We start from the raw sequence: 25,771 nt of genomic DNA, 5'->3' as shown, positions 1-25,771 counted from the left end.
TGTGTAAGTACTAAGGCATGTCACATAAATATTTATACTTCTGAATGCACAGAAAAGGAGACTTCATGCTGAAGTATTTGACACAGAACTTGATGAAGACTCTGGCTCAAGGCACTGAAATGACAGCCACAGTACAGGTGAACTAGTTTGTAACCTGACTGACCTCTGTTAAAGATCACTGGAGTCCTTAACCGACAAATCGACAGAATGTTAAAATCTAACACTCCTTCTTTTTTTGCCAACATGGAACAAGATAAATTAAACTTAGCCCCCTCCAGTACCGTAATCCAGATTGTAACTGAGTCCTCAGGCAACGGAAGGTTTCCACCTTCAGTTTAGGTGATACCAGTAGCTGCTCGAAGATCCAAAGTACTGTTGTGTGCCTGATAGAGTTTCCCATATACTCACTGTACACCATACTTGAGGGCACCATTTGACATGTTGTAAGCACATCCTAGTGTCAACTATAGGATCTGTCAATGATAGTGCCATGTTGGCAGCAGTGTGTTGAATGGTGGTACTGCAGCAGGTGAGGTGAGGAGGGAGGCGGTGATGGGTAGCTTGACCAAAAGTCTGAACTGCAGGGTTGACCCATTTTGATATCTGGAGATGAGGTCTCTGAGATGTTGGTGTCTATGTTGCCCACCAAGGCGGTGATGGGTAGCTTGACCAAAAGTCTGAACTGCAGGGTTGACCCATTTTGATATCTGGAGATGAGGTCTCTGAGATGTTGGTGTCCATGTTGCCCACCAAGTATCTCTGCATGCTACAGGAGCAGCTAGTTGCACTGCAGAGTCTTCCTGATGTAGAGAAGTGATGACCAATGGTAGCAACAGTGGCAGTGCAGAAGTTCCACCTCTGTAGGTTCCCCTATGCCTGCTAAAGAATAATGGGTTCAGAAGGTTTGTGGATGAAGATGCCCTAGAGCATGGTGTAAGGTAATAGTGTGGAGGTAGAGAGGGAGGCTGGCCCCAGTCTGGTGGATAGCTTATGTTACTGGGGCAAAGTTGATTGGCATGCTTTTTTATGTTCACATCAGTGGCATCTACTTCACAAAGCATATTATCATAGGTGGTGGTAATTGTGGCCACACTGAGGAGTCCAAAGATAGTGTGGGTGAGCTGACAACCTATCAGTCATTGTGATTTGATAAGAATAAAGGAATCTCACTTAAGGTGTCTGTTTATTGTGCGACTTTTTTAAATTCTTGTTTGAAGATATATGCAAAGCATTCTGCTTCACCATCTGAGGTTGTGTGGAATGGGGTTGTGACCACTGCAAATAGAAGGGAATTCAGCAAAGGTACCTCCTAGGTAATTGCCTTTTTCAATAGCAATAATAACTTTGTCAAGGTGTCTACTGTTCATGAAATCTGTAAGAGACTTGTACGTCCACATGTTGTTGAGGAAAAGTATGACAAAATTCATGTCAATGTACTCCGACTAATCGTGTTGACCAGGCAGCATAGCAGGGTGGATGGAGCAGGTCACATATTTATTTTATTTCATTTATTTATTTATTTATGTCTTGTTCTGGTGATCCATGTTGTGACAGTATCACAGAATATGGAATGTGTCAGAGATCTATGGTAGCACATAAAAACAAAACAAAATGATTCCATATTACAGTAAACGGTAACTTAGATTCGACTGCAGAAAATCAATTTTGAGAGATAAATAAATATTACAAAATAATAAGTATTATAGACAATTGCTAAATATATGTTTACAATAAAGAATATTCAGGATTACAAATGTAGATTTGGGCACATATTTGCATTTAACAATAAAAGAAATGCTTAACATTGTAGTTCAGGAACTCTTCTATCATATAAAATGATTCTTGTAATTGGAACTGCCTTAAAGATTTTTTAAACAAGAGCTCATCTTCTACCAGACACTTAATTCTTGAAGGGAGGGTGTTAAAAATCTTAAGCCAGTAAAATGGACTCCTTTCTGCACCATACTTAGATTTGCCTGCTCAAAGTGGATATTATGTTTTCTTCTCGTCTCATTACTATGATACTCACTATTCAGTTTAAAAATGGATTTTTCTTTCCTTATGAAGCAGTAGGATGGACTCCACACATGATCCTTATAGCTCTTTTTTGTGCACACAGTACTCTTTTAGCCAGTGACTAATTACCCAAAAATATAATTTCATATACCATAATGGCATGAAAATAACCATAATAGGCTGACTTCATCGTTTCCATACTTGTAGAAAAAGAAACAATGCGTAATCCGTAAGTTGCTGAATTCCATCTTTTGTGTAGATCCAGGATGTGGTTTGACCAATTCAGTTTGCTTTCAATAGGCAAACCTAGGTATTTTGAGGTATCCACCCTGGTCATCACCTGGTCACCTATTTTTACTACTATTTCCTCATCTTTGTATGTTGTGTGGAACTGAACATAGTTTGTTTTAGTGTAATTTAAAGAAAGGCCAATAATGTTCAACCAGTTCACTGTTTCACTTAAAACCCTATTTGCTGTTTCCTCAAGTTTATCTACTACATTATCAATAAGTGGTGTAGTGTCATCAGCAAAAATGGTGAATCTACAATATTTTGCACAGAGAGGCAGATCATTTACAAAGATAATAAAAAGTGTGGGGCCCAGAAATGAGCCTTGGTGCACTCCACATGTGATATTACCCCATTATGAAGATAATGGGACTCCATTTTGACTATCCACTACAACTTTCTGTTTCCTGTGTGACAGCTACGAGTCAAACCATTTGCCTGATGAACAACTTATACCAAGATGTGCAGCTTTTTTAAAAGAATCTACGACTGACACAGTCAAACACTTTTGTTAGGTCACAAAAAATCCCAACCACCTTTAGTTTTTTGTTGACATATTCCAAGACTTTGCCAGCAATTACTAATATTGCATCTTCTGTTGACAAAAATTTCTGAAATCCAAACTGACCTTCGCTGAGGATATTTTGATCCCTGAGATGCTCAACTATCCTGGCTTGCATTAGTTTCTCTAAAGCCTTTGAAAAACTTGTCAGTAGTGTCATTGGCTAATAGTTAGCATCTGTCTTATCTTCCTTCTTATACGGCAGTTTTACAACTGTACACTTAAGCCCCTCAGGAAATATTCCTTGCTTAAGTGATGCCTCAAAAAAGTGACCAAGGAGTTTACTTACATGGCTGCAGCAGTATTTTTAAAATTTGTTAGAAATATTGTCAATCCCAGTAGAGTTTTTTTCATTTCAGAGATTTAACAATTCTTTCAATTTCTCGTGCAGTGTATGTTGTTACCTTCACATGTACTGAGCTAGGTACTCTGGCTTTCAAAAGATTGATGGCTTGATTCATGAAGCCTTGTAAACCTAGTTTTTCTATTACTGTTAAAAATTTTTGTTTAATGTGTCTGCAACTATTTTTGGATTGCTAACGAGATGAAACTCACTTATTATTTGGGTTTTTTTCACTACTTAATCCATATTTCCTTCATACAAAATTCCAAATAGTTTTTACTCTATTGCTTGAGTCATCAATTTCTGTCTTCAAGCACATGTTCTTTGTTGCTTGTGTGGTCTTATTCAGAACTTTAGTGTAGAGTTTATAGTGCATACTCCTACTGGGATCATTTGATCTCTTGACTGCTGCATGTAGTTCTTTTCTTGTTTTACAAGAAATTTTGATGCTTCTAGTAATCTCAGGTTTGTTTCCATATTTTATCAGGTTTTCTCTCACTAATTTTTTTTGGAAATATTTCTTCAAAAAGACATGTAACTTCATTGTAAAAAATATTAAATTTTGAGTTAACATCAACTCCAGCATACACAGGAGACCAATCCACTAGCTGCAATTGCTGATTAAAGCTTTCAATGGCGTGTTCATGTATAATCCTGAAGTTTTCCCAAATGAAATTTTCTTTCCTTTGTACATTTATTTGGTTTAGAGTGAGGAATTGCCCTTCGTGATCAGAGAGAGGCCATTTATATTTTTCACAGTTAAATTAGTGTAAATATCCTTATCTACAAATACATTTTCTATTAAAGTGCTAGAACCAGCTGTGACTCTAGATGGAGTATCCACCTCTGGTACTAAGTTGTAACAGTGCATTAGATGTTCGAAGTCTGGTTTGTTTCTATTTTCTGTTAAAAAAAGTCCACATTGAAGTCTACCATTACAATGCTTGATTTAGTTTTCCTACATAGGTGGGACAGAAGTGATTCTGTTTGTCTCAGGAATACATTCAGATTTCCAGCAAGTGCCCTGTAAATAGCCAGTACAATAACTGTTGCACTATCTGCTGTTAACTCAGTGCCACACACATCAAAATTCTATTCATCACCATATTTGCTTAAATCTAGAGACTTATACACTACGTTGTTTTTTATAAATATTGCAACTCCACCTTTTCTCATAATAGATCTTCAGTATTGTGCAGCTAAACTAAAGTTTTCAATTTGTAGCATGTGAATTTCACTCATAACATGATGTTCTCTTATGAGTGGCTTTTTTCAGTACACTAGTTAATATTATTGCTTGAGGTGTGGAAGAGGTGTATTGAACATACGACAGAGATGTTTTATGCATTGAATCCTCTTCTCTCATGTTACTCACCATAAAAAAATGCTGGGTTTGCTTTGTGTTGTATGTAGGATGCTGCATGTGTTGATGTTTCAGCTGTTGGTCCTGCCACTGATGATTCTCCTGCTTTTGACGATGCTGCTCTTCACTGCTGAGACTGGTCCCATTCCTGTACATGGAATTTTGCTGTTCTCTCTCTCCCTGTTCGCAATGATTTCATTTGTTATTTTACACACAAAGCTTTTTCCTTCATAATTTAGATGCATACCATGTTTGGTATGCTGATACCTGTCCAATTTTCCTATATCAAGGACGCTATATTTTCCAAACAAAGAACACATTTGTTTTATTTTAATGTTAGTTTTTCGAATTTCTTTGCTGACACATGTGTGATACATTAGGTCATATCTGTGTAGTAAACTTGCAACTATTGTATTTAATTGTTTATTGTGTATCAGGAACTTTTTTAGTCCCATTAGGCAGTTATTTGCTTTGTTTTTTGCAATCATTTGCACCCACTATACACTTGATGTAGTCATTTTTTCCTGACATTTTATCATGTAATTCAACACCAGTAATGTTTTTTGTTGTTGTGCCTGGCTTCACTCTTTGAAAAGTCTCATGTTTTTCACATGACTGTCTGTTATAAATAATACACTACTTTCATGTTTGTACTGTTGTACGTTTTTGTATATATTGTCTTTCTCATTCATCCCATTACTTCATGCAGTAGATGGCATGCTCAATTTCTCAGTGTCACTGTTTACCTTAATTCTGAACTTAAACCTGCATCACCATTCTGTTGGTAAGGTTTGTTCAAAAGTTCATGTTCCCTTAGCAATGTCAGGCCTAAATCCACCTCTTCACTCACAGAAAGAACATGAAATTTGTTTTCAACTGGCAAATGTTTGTGTTTTCACCCCCTGTTCATGTTTCAGTATTTACATCTCTGTTTTTACATGGTATTTTTGTCCACTTGTTAGAGTTCTTTTCGGGAAGAGAAATGGACTTTTGTTTGACTAAAGGCTCACTTATTTCTTTTCGAAGTTGAGACATCTCACTACTCAATACACTGGTGATTTGCTGAAGGCTAGAAGTATGCTCATTTAGCTTCATAATTTCGTCCCTACAATTTACACACACTATATTTTTACCAACATTATTTTCATTTTTCGCAAGAACACCACTCACTTGTACACACGTCTCTGCCATCTTGACCTGAATCATAGGTGACTGCTGTACATTTGACATCTCTGTTGGTTCAGATAGTGGCTATGATGATGTGCCATGACTTTCAGGCAAGTGATGCCTCACTTGTCTGCATAAAGCAAGGAGGTAGGTGTGCAGTGGGCTAACTGTTGGCAGTGCTGTACTTTGTGAAGTTGTGGATTGTCATCAGTTGCCATTCCTGCAGTCTCTCCATTAATGGAAAACCCTGTACAGTTTTGATAAGGATACTCTCAGTTGTATTGTGACTGATCTGTGTTAACAGCAGTTCCTTGATACTGATGAAATTTCTGCTTCTCTCTTCTTGAAACTGATTGGTCTAGTGACCTGAGTGTTAAATAACTGACACGTCACCATTGCGATAGAGTTGGAAACTTTTCCCTTTTATTACCTTCAAAAAACATTATCCATTGTGATGATCAGCTCTTTTATGGAATTTGTATATAGTTCACACACTAGAGACTATCAGCAAATTTTAACAGTGTTAAAATATTTAGTCCCCCCCATGAACCATGGACCTTGCCGTTGGTGGGGAGGCTTGCGTGCCTCAGCGATACAGATAGCCGTACCGTAGGTGCAACCACAACGGAGGGGTATCTGTTGAGAGGCCAGACAAACGTGTGGTTCCTGAACAGGGGCAGCAGCCTTTTCAGTAGTTGCAAGGGCAACAGTCTGGATGATTGACTGATCTGGCCTTGTAACAATAACCAAAACGGCCATGCTGTGCTGGTACTGCGAACGGCTGAAAGCAAGGGGAAACTACAGCCGTAATTTTTCCCGAGGGCATGCAGCTTTACTGTATGATTACATGATGATGGCGTCCTCTTGGGTAAAATATTCCGGAGGTAAAATAGTCCCCCATTCGGATCTCCGGGCGGGGACTACTCAAGAGGATGTCGTTATCAGGAGAAAGAAAACTGGCGTTCTACGGATCGGAGCGTGGAATGTCAGATCCCTTAATCGGGCAGGTAGGTTAGAAAATTTAAAAAGGGAAATGGATAGGTTGAAGTTAGATATAGTGGGAATTAGTGAAGTTCGGTGGCAGGAGGAACAAGACTTCTGGTCAGGTGACTACAGGGTTATAAACACAAAATCAAATAGGGGTAATGCAGGAGTAGGTTTAATAATGAATAGGAAAATAGGAATGCGGGTAAGCTACTACAAACAGCATAGTGAACGCATTATTGTGGCCAAGATAGATACGAAGCCCACACCTACTACAGTAGTAGAAGTTTATATGCCAACTAGCTCTGCAGATGACGAAGAAATTGAAGAAATGTATGATGAAATAAAAGAAATTATTCAGATTGTGAAGGGAGACGAAAATTTAATAGTCATGGGTGACTGGAATTCGAGTGTAGGAAAAGGGAGAGAAGGAAACATAGTAGGTGAATATGGATTGGGGCTAAGAAATGAAAGAGGAAGCCGCCTGGTAGAATTTTGCACAGAGCACAACATAATCATAGCTAACACTTGGTTTAAGAATCATGAAAGAAGGTTGTATACATGGAAGAACCCTGGAGATACTAAAAGGTATCAGATAGATTATATAATGGTAAGACAGAGATTTAGGAACCAGGTTTTAAATTGTAAGACATTTCCAGGGGCAGATGTGGACTCTGACCACAATCTATTGGTTATGACCTGTAGATTAAAACTGAAGAAACTGCAAAAAGGTGGGAATTTAAGGAGATGGGACCTGGATAAACTAAAAGAACCAGAGGTTGTACAGAGATTCAGGGAGAGCATAAGGGAGCAATTGACAGGAATGGGGAAATTAAATACAGTAGAAGAAGAATGGGTAGCTTTGAGGGATGAAGTACTGACAGCAGCAGAGGATCAAGTAGGTAAAAAGACGAGGGCTAGTAGAAATCCTTGGGTAACAGAAGAAATATTGAATTTAATTGATGAAAGGAGAAAATATAAAAATGCAGTAAGTGAAACAGGCAAAAAGGAATACAAACGTCTCAAAAATGAGATCGACAGGAAGTGCAAAATGGCTAAGCAGGGATGGCTAGAGGACAAATGTAAGGATGTAGAGGCCTATATCACTAGGGGTAAGATAGATACCGCCTACAGGAAAATTAAAGAGACCTTTGGAGATAAGAGAACGACTTGTATGAATATCAAGAGCTCAGATGGAAACCCAGTTCTGAGCAAAGAAGGGAAAGCAGAAAGGTGGAAGGAGTATATAGAGGGTCTATACAAGGGCGATGTACTTGAGGACAATATTATGGAAATGGAAGAGGATGTAGATGAAGATGAAATGGGAGATATGATACTGCGTGAAGAGTTTGACAGAGCAATGAAAGACCTGAGTCGAAACAAGGCCCCCGGAGTAGATAATATTCCATTGGAACTACTGACGGCCGTGGGAGAGCCAGTCCTGACAAAACTCTACCATCTGGTGAGCAAGATGTATGAAACAGGCGAAATACCCTCAGACTTCAAGAAGAATATAATAATTCCAATCCCAAAGAAAGTAGGTGTTGACAGATGTGAAAATTACCGAACTACCAGCTTAATAAGTCACAGCTGCAAAATACTAACACGAATTCTTTACAGACGAATGGAAAAACTAGTAGAAGCCAACCTCGGGGAAGATCAGTTTGGATTCCGTAGAAACACTGGAACACGTGAGGCAATACTGACATTACGACTTATCTTAGAAGAAAGATTAAGGAAAGGCAAACCTACGTTTCTAGCATTTGTAGACTTAGAGAAAGCTTTTGACAATGTTGACTGGAATACTCTCTTTCAAATTCTAAAGGTGGCAGGGGTAAAATACAGGGAGCGAAAGGCTATTTACAATTTGTACAGAAACCAGATGGCAGTTATAAGAGTCGAGGGGCATGAAAGGGAAGCAGTGGTTGGGAAGGGAGTAAGACAGGGTTGTAGCCTCTCCCCGATGTTGTTCAATCTGTATATTGAGCAAGCAGTAAAGGAAACAAAAGAAAAATTCGGAGTAGGTATTAAAATTCATGGAGAAGAAATAAAAACTTTGAGGTTCGCTGATGATATTGTAATTCTGTCAGAGACAGCAAAGGACTTGGAAGAGCAGTTGAATGGAATGGACAGTGTCTTGAAAGGAGGATATAAGATGAACATCAACAAAAGCAAAACAAGGATAATGGAATGTAGTCTAATTATGTCTGGTGATGCTGAGGGAATTAGATTAGGAAATGAGGCACTTAAAGTAGTAAAGGAGTTTTGCTATTTGGGGAGCAAAATAACTGATGATGGTCGAAGTAGAGAGGATATAAAATGTAGGCTGGCAATGGCAAGGAAAGCGTTTCTGAAGAAGAGAAATTTGTTAACATCCAGTATTGATTTAAGTGTCAGGAAGTCATTTCTGAAAGTATTCGTATGGAGTGTAGCCATGTATGGAAGTGAAACATGGGCGATAACCAGTTTGGACAGGAAGAGAATAGAAGCTTTCGAAATGTGGTGCTACAGAAGAATGCTAAAGATTAGATGGGTAGATCACATAACTAATGAGGAAGTATTGAATAGGATTGGGGAGAAGAGAAGTTTGTGGCACAACTTGACCAGAAGAAGGGATCGGTTGGTAGGACATGTTCTGAGGCATCAAGGGATCACCAATTTAGTATTGGAGTGCAGCGTGGAGGGTAAAAATCGTAGAGGGAGACCAAGAGATGAATACACTAAGCAGATTCAGAAGGATGTAGGTTGCAGTAGGTACTGGGAGATGAAAAAGCTTGCACAGGATAGAGTAGCATGGAGAGCTGCATCAAACCAGTCTCAGGACTGAAGACCACAACAACAACAACAAAATATTTAGTCTCCAATTTCAATGTCAAACTTAGCAGTTGTTTCTCTGTACATCTTAAATGCCCATAAACAACAATTTAAATGATTGTTGCCAATTATTAATTGTTTGGTGAGTGAATCACTGAATTTTTACAAAATAATTTGGCATGGAGATGTTAATGAGCTAAATCCTAACCGTAGATCCACTAAAACACCGTAGTAGTTGAGCGCCTCAGAGAGAACCTGCAGAACGTCGTGAAGAAGTTTCGTGATCATACTATTGTAATAGGGGGAGACTTCAATCTACCAGGTATAGAATGGGATAGTCACACTATCAGAACTGGAGCCAGGGACAGAGACTCTTGTGACATTATCCTGACTGCCTTGTCCGAGAATTACTTCAAGCAGATAGTTAGAGAACCAACTCGTGAAGCTAACGTTTTAGACCTCATAGCAACAAATAGACCGGAACTTTTCGACTCCGTGAATGTAGAAGAGGGTATCAGTGATCATAAGTCAGTGGTTGCATCAATGACTACAAGTGTAATAAGAAATGCCAAGAAAGGAAGGAAAATATATTTGCTTAACAAGAGTGATAGGGCACAAATCGCAGAATATCTGAGTGACCACCATCAAACGTTCATTTCTGAGGAAGAGGATGTGGAACAAAAATGGAAAAAATTCAGAAACATCGTCCAGTACGCCTTAGATAAGTTCGTACCGACTAAGGTCCAAAGCGAGGGGAAAGATCCACCGTGGTATAACAATCATGTACGAAAGGTACTACAGAAACAAAGAAAGCTTCATCATAGGTTTAAGAGTAGTCGAATCATAGCTGATAAGGAAAAGCTGAACGAAGCGAAAAAGAGCGTAAAGAGAGCAATGAGAGAAGCATTCAACGAATTCGAACATAAAACATTGGCAAACAATCTAAACAAGAACCCTAAAAAGTTTTGGTCATATGTAAAATCGGTAAGCGGATCTAAATCCCCTATTCAGTCACTCGTTGACCACGATGGCACCGAAACAGAGGACGACCGAAGAAAGGCAGAAATACTGAATTCAGCGTTCCGAAACTGTTTCACTGCGGAAAATCGTAACACGGTCCCTGACTTCAGCCATCGCACGGACGCCAAAATGGAAAATATTGAAATAAACGATATCGGAATTGAAAAACAACTGCTATCACTTAGTAGCGGAAAAGCATCCGGACCAGACGAGATACCCTTAAGATTCTACAGTGATTATGCTAAAGAACTTGCCCCCTTTCTATCAGCAATTTATCGTAGATCGCTGGAAGAACGTAAAGTACCTAGCGACTGGAAGAAAGCGCAGGTCGTTCCCATTTTCAAGAAGGGTCATAAATCAGATGCGAATAATTATAGGCCTATTTCGCTTACGTCAATCTGTTGTAGAATAATGGAACATGTTTTGTGTTCTCGTATTATGACGTTCTTAGATAATACAAATCTCCTTCATCATAACCAACATGGATTCCGCAAACAGAGATCATGTGAAACTCAGCTCGCCCTATTTGCCCAAGAAATTCACAGTGCCGTAGACACTGGCGAGCAGATTGATGCCATATTCCTGGACTTCAGGAAGGCATTTGATACGGTTCCGCACTTACGTTTAGTGAAAAAAATACGAGCTTACGGAATATCTGACCAGGTTTGTGATTGGATTCAGGATTTCCTAGAAGAAAGAACACAACATGTCATTCTTAACGGTTCAAAATCTGCAGATGTAGAGGTAATTTCAGGAGTACCGCAGGGAAGCGTGATAGGACCTTTATTGTTTACAATATACATAAATTACTTAGTTGACAACATCGGTAGCTCCGTGAGGCTATTTGCAGATGACACGGTTGTCTACAAGAAAGTAGCAACATCAGAAGACTCGTACGTACTCCAGGAGGACCTGCAGAGGATTAATGCATGGTGCAACAGCTGGCAGATTTCCCTAAACGTAGATAAATGTAATATAATGCGCATACACAGGGGCAGAAATCCATTCCAGTACGATTATGCCATAGGTGGTAAATCACTGGAAGCGGTAACGACCGTAAAATACTTAGGAGTTACTATCCGGAGCGATCTGAAGTGGAATGATCACATAAAACAAATAGTGGGAAAAGCAGGCGCCAGGTTGAGATTCATAGGAAGAATTCTAAGAAAATGTGACTCATCGACGAAAGAAGTAGCTTACAAAACGCTTGTTCATCCGATTCTTGAGTATTGCTCATCAGTATGGGACCCTTACCAGGTTGGATTAATAGAAGAGATAGACATGATCCAGCGAAAAGCAGCGCGATTCGTCATGGGGACATTTAGTCAGCGCGAGAGCGTTACGGAGATGCTGAACAAGCTCCAGTGGCGGACACTTCAAGAAAGGCGTTACGCAATACGGAGAGGTTTATTATCGAAATTACGAGAGAGCACATTCCGGGAAGAGATGGGCAACATATTACTACCGCCCACATATATCTCGCGTAATGATCACAACGAAAAGATCTGAGAAATTAGAGCAAATACGGAGACTTACAAGCAGTCGTTCTTCCCACGCACAATTCGTGAATGGAACAGGGAAGGGGGGATCAGATAGTGGTACAATAAGTACCCTCCGCCACACACCGTAAGGTGGCTCGCGGAGTATAGATGTAGATGTAGATAGATGTTTGCATGTTCGTACCTGAACAAGGACTCTTTCACATTACATTTTAATTTATAACAGGGAAAAGATCATAATTAGGGGTGATGCAGTTATAGTAAGCCAACTAGTAACGTGGTTTAATTATGTGTTAGATAGCTGGAAAAAGGAAGTAGTTACATGGACTCCATTGTCAATACCATGTATACCCCCATGGGGAGTTTTCTATGTTGAGTTATTAGATAACTAATATGTTCTCAGAGATCAAGTGGACATTGTTGTAATCACCAAAACTGGGGCTACTAAACTAGGTAAGCACATCTTAGAAGTAAGCACTCTTTAAGAATGGAACTTTCTAGATTATGAAAATTTTAATTATGATTATCTTTTGAAACAAGACCTTTTTGGAAAAAGTAAGAAGTTTACTGGCCACGGGAACTGTGAGGCTTTCAAATGAGGTAGGTCAATACATTTAATGTTATTATTCCAGTTCTGCGTGGTTTCTTTGAGTCCTGAATCTGATATATCTGTTCACACAAATAGTCTGCAAGTGAGATTATTATATTATTGTCATCAGTAATTGAGAAATTAACTATTGAGTAAAAGAAATTGATAATCTATGCTTAAATACGAAAGTAACTTTTTACATTGTGATCATGTATGTATCATTCAGGAAACGAGATGGAAATAAGGAAAAAGATGTTATTTTGGGAATGGAATAAGATCAAGTGGATGGTTCAAGATGCTCTGATGCACATGCTGAAAGTACATGGGTTCCACAGTATCAAATGTTGGTCCAGGGTTCATGGGTAGATAGGAGAGCGCATCTGGATGTGTATGCTGAGATAGTGGCTGGTAATGAATGTCACAGTCGTGCTTACTTAGAAAAAGGGACTAGTGTTGAAGTCATTGGGCTGTTTTATTGGGCTGCTTGGATTTAGGTCATAATAGAGCAAGGAGCTGATTGTAGTCAGTGATTAAGTGAAATTTGCTTTCATATAAGAAGGTGTAGAATTCTGAAGAAGGTATAGAGTCCCAAAAATAATGTTTCAAAGCATCTTTCTCAATCTTAATTCTTTGTGAACACAACCAACAATATAGTAATTCAGAGTGTGAATCTGCATTGGATTTATAGTTCTGACTGACAGCTCAGAATCATAACATTCATTTTTCTTATAAAGTCTGTATACAGCCATTGTTTGAGTTCATCATTTCCTCCTATGATGACCCATTTCTCCAACTTAGGTCAGCAATATATGGAGCATAAATATCACACCTGTGCAGATACTTCCTCATGCAAAGTTATTGTTGTGGCCATCCCGCCTTGAACACAAATGTCATCCCTAGACATGGCCCATCACAAGAAAATAAATAATAAGCTCATACAGTATTTGTGCTCCTACATATAATAATTTATTATATTGTTTTATCATTTGTATTATTTATTGAAAAGGTAAATTTAAAGCTACATGTCACTCTTCTGAAGTGATGTGTTACACTACTTTTTCCCCCCACTCACAGTGATGATCTCATGACAGAATCATTTACTGTGCTTTAGTCAGATGTTAATTTCTTCAAATAAGTAATGGCTTGAACAATTACAGTCAACCACACACACAAAACTTTCTACCTACTGTTATCTTAGAAGATAATGTTTTCATTTCAGGACTGTAGTATTAGGATTCTTGCTTTCTCTCTGTTTTTCTTACACAGCTAAAAATCAGTGATCATTGTTCAGTCATCATGAAGTATAGTGCTTTTAAATGTGTGCATAATGTTGTCTTAACATAGGTTACATACCAATTTAATGCTTACTGCCAAGTACTTATTTTACGCACATTTGTATTTAATATCACTTCATCTCCATAACCTTTTCCCCTCCAAGCAACTGCAACACAGTTTTAATAATGCTCTTTTCAAAACACAGTTATAAGATATATTTTTTAAAACTTGTAGCTTTTATGGTGCACCTCCACGGCTCAATGTTCATTGTGTCTGGCTACTACACAAAGGACATGAATTCCATTTCTGGTAATGCGAGGGATTTTTTTCTTGGTGGAAGGTCTGGACCAGGATGCACTTAGCCTCATGAAGCCAGTTGAGGAGCTACGTAGGTAAGAAGTAGCAGCTCCTTTTTCAAGAAATCTGACAATGACCAGGAGAGCAGGAGGTTTAGGATTGGGAGTTTGATTGGAATAGGGATTGATAAGGATATTCTGTAGGTGTGTTGCATGGTGGAACACTAGTTTGGGTGTTGTTGGTAGGATTTTTGGTAGGAACACCTCATCTTAGGGCATGATGAGAGATAGCTAGAGCTCTGGTGGAGGATGTGGTTGAGCTTTTCAAGGCCATGGTGGCACTGGGTGGCCAGAGGGGTGCTGGTTAACAGGTTTACTTGGGTCAGAGGAGCAGATGGCATGGGAAATTTGTTTATCAATAAGCTGGATAGGACAGTGTCTGCCAGTAAAGGCTCTGGTAAAGTTATCGGTATGTTTCAACAACTCCTGCTTTCCATTGCAGATGTGACATTCACAGATGGTGAGGCTGTAAGAAAGAGTCTTCTTGATGTGAAATGGATAAAAGTTGTCAGAGTGGAGGTACAGTTGGAGGGTGGTGTGCTTGATAGGGTTGGATGTATTTATGGAGTTATATGAATGGAGCAGATCAACATCCAGATAGTTGGCTTGATGGGTTGTGAAGGAACTAGTGAAGAAAATTTTAGAATACCTCTTGAGGTTATGGAAGAAGAGCAAAGCCTTTCCTTTCTATGAGTCAAGGTCATGAAAATGTCATCAGTGAATCTGAACCAGACAAAAAGTTTTAGGTGTTGACTGGATAGGAAAGATTCCTCCAGATGACACATAAATAAATTGCTATAGAATGATGCCATGTAAATACCCATGGCAGTACTGCAGATCTGTTCACAGATGTGGCCTTCAAAAGTGAATAATTGTAGCTCAGGATGTGGTTGACTGGGAGGGTTAGGAATGAGGTGGTGGGTTTGGTATCAGGATGATCTTGGGAAGGTAATGTGCAATGACTGTAAAATGGTGGAAAAGCTGTGAAGAAAGTGAGCAGTGTCTTGAATATCGCGAAACAGTAGTCTGGAGGTGTTGGTCAACAAAGACAGAGTTTCATTCAGTGGAAGCACTGTATTTGACGTGTTTCCAGTACAAAAATCTTTGATTTGTAATTGTGCATTATGAGATGAATAAACTACACATCCAGCCTCAAAGAGATGATCAATAGGGAGAGCGATGGGGTTGGGTTTGTCGAAATCAGGGTGAAGGTAAAAGGTAGAAGAGTGGTGGGTTCCTGGTGTGAAGAGGGAGACGTTTTCTGGTGTCTGGTTATGAGGTGCTCCTAAGGTCTTGAGGAGCTGCCTGAGATCATGTTTGACTCTTGGGATGGAATTGTGTTTGAAGGTTTGTATGCTTTGGAAAGTTGGCGTAGATCATCAGTGACATAGTCTCAATGATTCATGACCACTGTAGATAAGCCTTTGTCTGTGGGAGGGATGATATGGTCTGGATTGTGTTTCAGGTTTTGGATAGCAATGCCCACAGATGTGGTGCTGGACTCATAAAGAGGGACTTATGAAAGGAAGTTGTAGCCAGGGTAGAAGTGAGGAATATCTGAAAAATTACCAAGGTGTGACTGGGTGGAATAGGAGGAGGATCACAGTTAGAGGGATGCCAGAACTGTGTTAAATAATGTTCTATTTGCGGTTTTGATGGCTATTGTCAGTGAGGTATTTGGGGGAAGAAGATTTTTCCACTGCAAAGAATGAGTAAAGGAAAGAACATCTACATCTACATGGATACTCAGTTAATCACATTTAAGTGCCTGGCAGAGGGTTCATTGAACCACCTTTAAAATAATTCATTATTACTTCACTCTTAAAAAACAAACACCTACACAATGTGATCAAAAGCATCTGGACACCTGACTGAAAATGACTTACAAGTTCGTTGCGCCCTCCATTGATAATGCTGGAATCCTACTTGGTGTTGGCCCACCCTTAGCCTTGATGACAGCTTCCACTCTCGCAAGCATACTTTCAATCAGGTGCTGGACAGTTTCTTCTGGAATATAGCCCATTCTTCATGGAGTGCTGCACTGAGGAGAGGGATCGATGTTGGTCGGTGAGGCCTGGCATGAAGTCAGCGTTCCAAAACATCCCAGAGGTGTTCTGTAGGATTCAGGTCAGGACTCTGTGCAGGCCAGTCCATTACAGGGGTGTTATTGTTGTATAACCACTTTACCACAGGCCATGCATTATGAATAGGTGCTCGATCATGTTGAAAGATGCAATTGGCATCCCCAACTTGCTCTTCAACAATGGGAAGCAGGAAGGTGCTTAAAACATCATTGTAGGTCTGTGCTGTGATAGTGCAATGCAAAACAACAAGGGGTGCAGGCCCCTTCTATGAAAAACATGAACACACCATAACACCACTGCCTCCAAATTTTACTGTTGGTACTACAAACACTGGCAGATGACGTTCACCATGCATTCGCCATACTCACACCCTGCCATCGGATTGCCACATTGTGAACTGTGATTCATCACTCCACACAACATTTTTCCACTGTTGAGTTGCCCAATGTTAATGCTTCTTACATCAAGCGAGGCATCATTTGGCATTTACAGGCATGATGTGTGGCTTATGAGCAGCCGCTCGACCTTGAAATCCAAGTTTCTCACCTCCCACCTAACTGTCATAGTACTTGCAGTGGATCCTGATGCAGTATGAAGTGCCTGTGTGATGGTCTGGATAGATGTCAGCCTATTACACATTATGACCCTCTTCAACTGTTAGCGGTCCCTGTCAGTCAACAGACGAGGTTGGCCTGTATGCTTCTTTTGTTCTGTACGTGTCCCTTCACATTTCCACTTCACTATCAGTGTTCTGCCAATAAAACACAGTCTTTGGTTCACCTTCCCTAAATCTTTTCTATGGATTTATCCAATTTAAGTTGTTTGTAATTGTAATTCCTAGTTATTTAATTGAATTTATGGATTTTGGATTTGATTGATTCATCAGTAACTGAAATTTAACAGATTCCTTTTAGAAATCATGTGGATGACCTTACATTTTTCATTATTTGGGATCAATTTCCAATTTTCACACCATACAGATATCTTTTCTAAATCCTTTTGCAATCTTTTTGAACTTATAATGAATTTACTGGATCATAAATGACAGTGTCATCTGCAAACAACCTAATATGGCTGCTCAGATTGTCTCCTAAATCATTTGTATAGATAACACTACATTAGGGAACACCAGAAATCACTTCTGTTTTACTTGATGACTTTCCATCAGTTACAATGAACTGTGACATCTCTGAAGCAAAATCATGAATCCAGTCACATAACTGAGGTGATATTCTATAAGCATGGAATTTGATTACAAGCCACTCTTGGGGTATGATTTCAAAAGCCTCCTGGGACTCTAGACATATGTAATCAGTTTGAAATCCCTTGTTGAGAGCACTCAACACTTTGTGTGAGTAAAGAGCTAGTTATGTTTCACGTGAACTAGGTTTTGTAAATCCATATTGACTTTGTGTCAGTAGGCCATTCTCTTTGAGGTAATTCATAGTGTTTGAACACAATACCTGTTCCAGAATTCTGCTGCGTATTGGTGTTAATGGTATGGGCCTGTAATTTAGTGGACTATCCCTATTGCTTTTCTTGAATGTTGGTGTGACTTGTGCAACCTTACAATCTTTGGGCATGGATCTTCCATCGAACAAGCTGTTGTATATGATTATTAAGTATGGAGCTATTGCATCAGCATACTCTGAAAGGAAGGTAATTGGGATACAGTCTGGATTGCATACCTACTTCTAAGTTACTCATGTTGGCAGCTGTGCTTGATTCAAATTCTGGAATATTACCTATATTGTCTTTGGTGAAGGAATTTCAGAAGGCATTGAGTTTGTGTTCCTGCTAGTGTACTTAACTATGACCAGAATATCTTTGGATTTTCTGCCAGGTTTTGAGACAAAGTTTCATTGTGGGAGCAGTTATAAGTGTATCTCACTGAAGTCCGCACTAAATTTCGATCTTCTGTAAAAAAAATTTCTGTCTTGGGGATTTTGCATTCATTTAAATTTGGCATGCTTTTGCCACTGATTCTGCAACAGTGTTCTAACCTGTGTTGTGTACCATGAGGGACCAACTCTGTATTTTGTATAAATCTCTCAATTGCTGTTAATACTATTTCTTTGAATTTGAGCCACATCTGGTCTGCTCTTACATTGTTAATTTGGAAGATTATCTCTCAGGAAGGCATCAAGCATATTTTTATCTGCTTCTTTGAACACATATATGAACAGATATATTTTTTATTTATTTTTGGAGAATTTGAGAGGCACAATATTCAATTTTGGCATGACAACCCCGTGTTCTTTAATCCCTGCATCTGATTTTATGGTTGTTATTAGCTCAGGATTATTTGTTGCTGAGAGATAAACAGTGTTTTCACAAGCATTTACTGTTTGAGTGGGCTCATGAAATAATTACTCAAAATTATTTTGAGAGAACCTGTTTAGCACAATTTTGAATGATGTTTTATGTGTACCTCTGCATTTAAACATGTACTTTCACTACCATATTGAGAGTAAATTGAAGTCACCACCAACTATAATTTATGAGTTGGATACGTGTGTTCTAACTGCCAAGAATGACCTCTACCCATACTGACTTTATAAGTCCAGCATGATTGAAATTAGGCTTGAGACTAAAGGTTAGGCCTTTAGAAAGTAGTGACTTCTGCACGGGTCAAAGTTTGATCCATTGTGGAATTTCCATTATTGTTGTGCAGTGCTGATTCAGCTCTCTTCCTTTCAATACACTTTGCCTTTATTACTTTCTCTTTATTCTTTATTCCTTAATATTTCCATACATCGTTCTTCTCTATGTAAAACACACACCATGCCTCGCTCTGTCATGAAATTGATGAACCACCACACTCAATAGTGCTGTGCTATAACTCCATACTCCTCTAGTGACACTACCTTTTCAAACATTTCATTTCAGTGTGGTTTTTAAGATATCCTATTCATGCTGCCCAACTTGACTGTTAGCACATTGCATGTGTTTATTTAGAATCTCATTATAGATTGTACATCTTCATTTACAATTCACCACAATGAAGCACAACACTTTTAGAACTGAAAATAAGTATTTTATTTCTGACAGCAGCATACAGTCAGAACAGAACTGATCACCTGGATGGAGAGTGAAGCTATTAATCCAGACATAAATTATTGGAGAATGCTAGATTTATACAAAAATGAAATATTTCATAATATACAAATGTTACAAACACGAGATATTTCAAGAAGCTTCCAGAAATCGTAAATACAAAATAACAAATTATTGCCAGCTTGAAATGGCAATACACAGCATACCAGCCAGCATTGCTAACCATCATGCAACACTGCATGCAGTGAATTTTGTCGCATTGATCCCTCTTCTGGAGAAACCATGACCTGCCCTTTCAAAAGTTACCATTGGAGACAACTGCAGCAGCATGGATCTAGATCTTGTCAGTGGGCCTCTGGATGGTGATGCTGATGGATCATCATGTTCTGGTCATGATGTTACATCCTCTTCACTATGATGAACATCAAAGGTAGACCCTACCCGTGAAAGCTTCACAATCATCAGGTGGGTCTTCAGTTTCCTTGAACCTCCCATTGTCATGCTGTGTGCGTGGAGTGTAGTAGGGCTTTGTACAACTCTGCTCTTTTGTCTTCTTGATGAAGGGTCAAAATTATAAAGGAGAGGCAGCAGAAATTAGAATAAACAGCAGTAGTTTTAATAGAGACCAGGAAACACACTTTTCAGGATATGTGGGTAGGCTCTGCTATCACATTTATATAAGCACAACTCCCTGCCGGCCCTAGCTGTCCATAATTTTAACTCCTGATGACAATGTCAGAGACAGTGATTGAAAGCTTGGGTTTTTCTCCTAAGTGATACCGAGAAGATATTAGTCAGTTGTAAACCTTGACTTCATATGTGATGTCTGGCAAACAATGATACAACCTAAAGTAACACTTAGTAACTTTTCGGGTATCCCTACTTTCTGCAAAGGTCTAAAAGATCTATACCGAGTCACCCGACCTGTACCTTACTGGCTTTACAGCACTCTTTGTATTTCTTGTGGATGTCCAGGGTCAGCATGTGGTTGAACTGTTTTGTTTTGTCAGTCCTGGTGATGAAGTGTTTCACATAGTCATCCTGGGTATCATCTGGCTGAAATGATAACAATATATCCATTGTTGTTTCAGCATCATGACTGTTGAGAAGAAAGAACTGTGTGAAGCCTGTGATGTCAGGCTTCACTGTATTTCATGCAAATGTCACAGTGGGCAGTATTCTATTTCAATCTCTCTGTTCAGTATCAGAGTACATCTTCATAAAGCATACTGTGAGGCCGTTCATCAGTGTGATTGCAGAAGCTATTGAAAAAAAAGAAAAAAAAATCACTGGTAACTGCCTTAACAGATATGGTGGGCCTACAGCTCAGTATGGGATCCAGCAGTCACAAAGTTGAAATGAACACATCAAATGCAGATTGAATGTGTGCCCGTATATGAGGATACTGCAGTCACCAGTGAAGTCACAGCCAGCAGCTAGAGTATATAAGGAATACCGGCAGTCTGTCAGCAGTCATTCCACCTGACAAAGGCCAGGGAGTGTTTGGTCAAAAGTTAGTGGTATTTTAACCACCTGATGCAGCTGGAAGTCCAACAACATTTTACTCACTAGTGTGATCTGTTTTGTGTTTTTGCTACTAGTCTATAAATACAAGGACCTCCTTAAGCCTATTACGGACAACTTTTCTTTTATAGGTCAGAAAGTCACTAGGCTATGTGATGCCTTTTACGATCTGTATTAATCTATATCTTTATGATCTGAATAGTTTCCATAACTGTTTCTTCCCTGTGTAAATTTGTAACACCATGGTCAGTGCAAATTTGTGAGTCAGGTCTTATTCTTGATGACGAAGAATTTATATGCTTATAGTTAAAGTACTACTAAAGTAGTTAAAGTCCCCCCCATGAACCATGGACCTTGCCGTTGGTGGGGAGGCTTGCGTGCCTCAGCGATACAGATAGCCGTTCCGTAGGTGCAACCACAATGGAGGGGTATCTGTTGAGAAGCCAGACAAATGCTTGGTTCCTGAACAGGGGCAGCAGCCTTTTCAGTAGTTGCAGGGGCAACAGTCTGGATTATTGACTGATCTGGCCTTGTAACACTAACCAAAACGGCCTTGCTGTGCTGGTACTGCAAACAGTTGAAAGCAAGGGGAAACTACAGCCATAATTTTTCCCGAGGGCATGCAGCTTTACTGTATGGTTAATGATGATGGCGTCCTCTTGGGTAAAATATTCCGGAGGTAAAATAGTCCCCCATTCGGATCTCCTGGCAGGGACTACTCAAGAGGATGTCATTATCAGGAGAAAGAAAACTGGCATGCTACGGATCGGAGCGTGGAATGTCAGATCCCTTAATCGGGCAGGTAGGTTAGAAAATTTAAAAAGGGAAATGGATAGGTTAAAGTTAGATATAGTGGGAATTAGTGAAGTTCGGTGGCAGGAGGAACAAGACTTTTGGTCAGGCGAATACAGGATTATAAATACAAAGTCAAATAGGGGTAATGCAGGAGTAGGTTTAATAATGAATAAAAAAATAAGAATGCACGTAAGCTACTACAAACAGCATAGTGAACGCATTATTGTGCCCAAGATAGACATGAAGCCAACGCCTTCTACAGTAGTACAAGTTTATATGCCAACTAGCTCCGCAGATGAGGAAGAAATTGAAGAAATGTATGATGAAATAAAAGAAATTATTCAGATAGTGAAGGGAGACAAAAATTTAATAGTCATGGGTGACTGGAATTCAGTAGTAAGAAAAGGGAGAGAAGGAAACGTAGTAGGTGGATATGGATTGGGGGTAAGAAATGAAAGAGGAAGCGGCCTGGTAGAATTTTGTGCAGAGCATATCTTAATCATAGCTAACAGTTGGTTCAAGAATCATGAAAGAAGGTTGTATGCATGGAAGAACCCTGGAGATACTAAAAGGTATCATATAGATTATATAATGGTAAGACAGAGATTTAGGAACCAGGTTTTAAATTGTAAGACATTTCCAGGGGCAGATGTGGACTCTGACCTCAATCTATTGGTTATGAACTGTAGATTAAAACTGAAGAAACTGCAAAAAGGTGGGAATTTAAGGAGATGGGACCTGGATAAACTGACTAAACCAGAGGTTGTACAGAGTTTCAGGGAGAGCGTAAGGGAACAAATGGCAGGAATGGGCGAAAGAAATACAGTAGAAGAAGAATGGGTAGCTTTGAGGGATGAAGTAGTGAATGCAGCAGAGGATCAAGTAGGTAAAAAGACGAGGGCTAGTAGAAATCCTTGGGTAACAGAAGAAATATTGAATGTAATCGATGAAAGGAGAAAATATAAAAATGCAGTAAATGAATCAGGCAAAAAGGAATACAAAGGTCTCAAAAATGGGATCAACAGGAAGTGCAAAATGGCTAAGCAGGGATGGCTAGAGGATAAATGTAAGGATGTAGAGGCTTATCTCACTAGGGGTCAGATAGATACCTTTGGTGAAAAGAGAACCACTTGCATGAATATCAAGAGCTCAGATGGAAACCCAGTTGTAAGCAAAGAAGGGAAAGCAGAAAGGTGGAAGGAGTGTATAGAGTATATAGAGGGCAATGTACTTGAGGACAATATTATGGAAATGGAAGAGGATGTAGATGAAGATGAAATGGGAGATATGATACTGCGTGAACAGTTCGACAGAGCACTGAAAGACCTGCGTCGAAACAAGGCCCTGGGAGTAGACAACATTCCATTAGAACTACTGACGGCCTTGGGAGAGCCAGTCCTGACAAAACCATACCATCTGGTGAGCAAGATGTATGAGACAGGCGAAATACCCTCAGACTTCAAGAAGAATATAATAATCCCAATCCCAAAGAAAGCAGGTGTTGACAGATGTGAAAATTACCAAACTATCAGTTTAATAAGTCATGGCTGCAAAATACTAACGCGAATTCTTTACAGATGAATGGAAAAACTAGTAGAAGCTGACCTTAGGGAAGATCAGTTTGGATTCCGTAGAAATATTGGTACACGTGAGGCAATACTGACCCTACGGCTTATCTTAGAAGCTAGATTAAGGAAAGGCAAACCTACGTTTCTAGCATTTGTAGACTTAGAGAAAGCTTTTGACAATGTTGACTGGAATACTCTCTTTCAGATTCTGAAGGTGACAGGGGTAAAATATAGGTAGCGAAAGGCTATTTACAATTTGTATAGAAATCAAATGGCAGTGATAAGAGTTGAGGGGCATGAAAGGGAAGCAGTGGTTGGGAAGGGAGTGAGACAGGGTTGTAGCCTTTCCCCGATGTTATTCAATCTGTGTATTGAGCAAGCAGTGAAGGAAACAAAAGAAAAATTCGGAGTAGGTATTAAAATCTATGGAGAAGAAATAAAAACTTTTCAGGTTCGCCAATGACATTGTAATTCTGTCAGAGACAGCAAAGGACTTGGAAGAGCAGTTGAACGGAATGGATGGTGTCTTGAAGGGAGGATATAAGATGACAAAACGAGGATAATGGAATGTAGTCGAATTAAGTCGGGTGATGTTGAGGGTATTAGATTAGGAAATGAGACACTTAAAGTAGTAAAGGAGTTTTGCTATTTGGGGAGCAAAATAACTTATGATGGTCGAAGTAGAGAGGATATAAAATGTAGACTGGCAATGGCAAGGACAGCGTTTCTGAAGAAGAGAAATTTGTTAACATCGAGTATTGATTTAAGTGTTAGCAAGTCGTTCCTGAAAGTATTTGTATGGAGTGTAGCCATGTATGGAAGTGAAACATGGACGATAAATAGTTTGGACAAGAAGAGAATAGAATCTTTCGAAATGTGGTGCTTCAGAAGAATGCTGAAGATTAAATGGGTAGATCACATAACTAATGAGGTGGTGTTGAATAGGATTGGGGAGAAGAGAAGTTTGTGGCACAACTTGACTAGAAGAAGGGATTGGTTGGTAGGACATGTTCTGAGGCATCAAGGGATCACCAATTTAGTATTGGAGGCCAGAGTAGAGGGTAAAAATCGTAGAGGGAGACCAAGAGATGAATATACCAAGCAGATTCCGAAGGATGTAGGTTGCAGTAGGTACTGGGAGATGAAGAAGCTTGCACATGATAGATTAGCATGGAGAGCTGCATCAAACCAGTCTCAGGACTGAAGACCACAACAACTACAACAACATAGTTAAAGTACTCTATCATGTTAGAATACCAAATATAAGACACATTATAACTTAAAGCATATATTTTCAAATCTATTATTATTATTATTATCTAGTTTTTACTTGTTGAGAGTTTGTCAAGAAGTTCTGTTAAATGAGAGAAGAATTCATCAACATTACTGTTTGGGGCTTGTATAGGCCAATTATTATTAAGCTTTTATTTGCTTTTCTTTATTTTTACTGCTGTTAACTTACATGCTATTTACATAGCAAGTTCACTTAACTAATCTCTTTTTTTTTTTTTTTTTTTTTTTTTTTTTTTTTTTTTTTTTTTTTTTTGTCACACTGAATGTTATTTCAATCAAGTGCTTACACCATTAACCTTGTTTACCTCTCTACAGTATATATTAAATTTTATAATTGTTTAATTCTAATGGAAGCTATAGCATGGACATATATGTGTTCTTCAATATAATAACAAAGTTTGAAGCATTGGTTTGTTCCTAAGGAGCTGTTATTACAGTTTTTGTTAAGTCCAAAGCTTTCTCAGAATTTATGACTCCTAGATGTAATGGTAAGTCATATTCATTCCACCAATTTCGTTACTAGTTTTCTTTTTTATTTCTCATATGCCAGCTTCCTGGTGGTGGAGTCCAGTTGCAATGTTCTTGCAGTGTTCAGGAATTATCTTCTATTCCAAACATTCTGCACATAATAGAATATCTTTTGTTTATATTTAAACAAATCATAGTCTTCTGTCTGAAAGTCCTTTCATGTCCATGGTAATCATCATGTTTACAGTAATATTTACATCAGAATTCTCTCCATGCTCTGTCCCTCAGTAATAATACACATGATCTTATTTTAATTTAGGTTGCTTTCTTTTAACATCCCCATAATTATGATAACTTCAGCCAATTTGGCTAGGCTATCTTATGATTCTACAGTTTCGAAATTTATTGTTCCTAAATGGAAAGTAGTAGAAGCATTTGATTCTCTACGAACCATATTATGGTCTATCCACCCAAGCATAGTGTATGAAGATGCAAGCTTAAAAGTATCTTGGCCTGCCCCAAGCCATTGCTTGAGTTCCCCCAGTCCATTCCTCCCAGTAATCTTTCACTCAGGCCATAATACCGCTTTTCCAGGAATTTGTTGAGACTGTTAAAGTTCTCATCTGTTCAAACTTCCTGAGATATAATTTAGTCCAGAATATCAAGGGCACCCTTCTGCACCTACAAAGGCTGGGGAAGATAGTGT

At 39.0% G+C, this 25,771-nt stretch overlaps 1 protein-coding gene across 2 annotated transcripts in view; it reads left to right on the top strand.

Moving 5' to 3' along the window:
* LOC126418869 (fatty acid synthase-like) overlaps positions 1–25,771 on the top strand; it is a 431,809-nt gene that overhangs the window by 261,392 nt on the left and 144,646 nt on the right. The gene's annotated exons all lie outside the window — the stretch shown is intronic.

This window comes from Schistocerca serialis, chromosome 9 (genome assembly GCF_023864345.2).
Source record: "Schistocerca serialis cubense isolate TAMUIC-IGC-003099 chromosome 9, iqSchSeri2.2, whole genome shotgun sequence".
Lineage (NCBI taxonomy): Eukaryota > Metazoa > Arthropoda > Insecta > Orthoptera > Acrididae > Schistocerca > Schistocerca serialis.
The sequence above is the reverse complement of the archived record's forward strand: the minus strand, read 5'-3'. Positions and strand labels throughout refer to the sequence as shown.